Raw genomic sequence first — 1,560 nt, forward strand, 5'->3', positions numbered from 1 at the left:
GAGAAGGTAGAGGAGTCCTGGCTGTCAGAGGAGGAGTCGCTGGCTGAGCTGTCACTGCTGCTGGAACTGGTCACACTTTTGGACCTGGGAGAGAACAAAGAGCTGAGCACAGCCCTGCCAGAGCCCACGGCACCGTGTTCTCTGCTCTGCTGGAATTATCCAAAGATCAATTCGTTGCCTTGAAAATTTCCAGGCCTCACCACCTAAGATGAATTCCTGTGCCTTCCCTCCCTTTCCCACTCCTGGATGAGTGGATTTTGGCCATTTGAGCAACGGCAGAGTGGCCCCAGGGCATGACATAGCCCAGCAGGACTGCAGAGAGGGGCAGTTTTTTGTATTTTTTTGCACAAATGCACCCCCTAAACTTCCAAGCATTTTTGGGCTGTAACCTCCCTTTTTTTGGGAGGACCCCACCTAACCCCTCCCATACCCTACTCACCTTCTCCTCCACTGCATCTTCACTCACCCAGTGACACTGGGGTGCCCCAAATGACATCATCACCCCCAGACTCCAACTCCCTCCCTAAAAAACTCGCTCCCAAAAAAAGCACAAAACAAATCAAACTAGCCCGGACAGCAGCATGTTGCTTTAATAATGCAATTTACATACGTACATCCCCCCTCCGAAAGGGGTCTCTGCTAGAAAAATAAAGGGAGGGCAGCCCCCCAAATGGTTGAAGTCCCTCCCCAGCTCCTGTCGCGCAGGCTGGCGGCTGCCCCATAGCAAATAGGCAGTGTGTCCGAAGATGGTGCCTTGTCTCCCGCTCAGGCTCTTCTCCGCCTTGTTCCTCCACTGTTCCTGCGCTCCAGCCGGTGTCTCATCCCTTTCCTATGATGCTACTGCAGGGAGATCACTGTGCGAGGCTGGAGGACACGGCTGTACCGCGACGGGAATCTGCGCTCACGGACCCACCGCAAGAGCTCCAGCCCTCCCACCGCTGCTGCGTGGCTGACTCGCTTGGTCGATATAGCTGAAAGTCAAGCATGAAAATTCTCTGCTGCGTCATGTCTGATTGGTATGAAGAAATGTGATGCTAAGTACGCTTCAGATAATGCTATTGTGGCACTTCTAATTTCATACTTCTAAGCAAAATTTTTATTACAGTAATAGATCTGTGACAAACTCTGACGACTGGCTTTTCTCAGTGTTAAGTACAACGCTGTGCAGATGTGTCTTGTAGTCCTTTGCTTTTCGTCTGGCGGGCAAGTCACCACGCAAACTCGCTTTCGGTCACGTAGTGGAAATGGAAATCATTGTGGTGTAGCGTCTTGACTTGAGAGCAGCATTCCACGGCAAATCTGACCTATCTGCTTGGCCGTCTTGGAGCTGACTGGTTTCTGTTACTTGCAGGCATATCGAATAGGCGTGCTTTCCATGGAAAACTCTCAAGAGATGTCTCAAATGATGTTTTACCGTTACGTTTACAAAGCCTGCATTCGGGAGGGGCGGTGCTGGCTGAGGTCCCTCCCTGCACAGGGGCGAAGGACCCGTTCGCTCCCCTTGCGGGACTGCAGCTCTCGGCGGCGGAGGACGGACCGGTCGCTCGCAGCCCGGGACTA

Source organism: Corvus brachyrhynchos, unplaced genomic scaffold, assembly GCF_000691975.1.
Source record: "Corvus brachyrhynchos isolate BGI_N302 unplaced genomic scaffold, ASM69197v1 scaffold59, whole genome shotgun sequence".
Taxonomy (NCBI): domain Eukaryota; kingdom Metazoa; phylum Chordata; class Aves; order Passeriformes; family Corvidae; genus Corvus; species Corvus brachyrhynchos.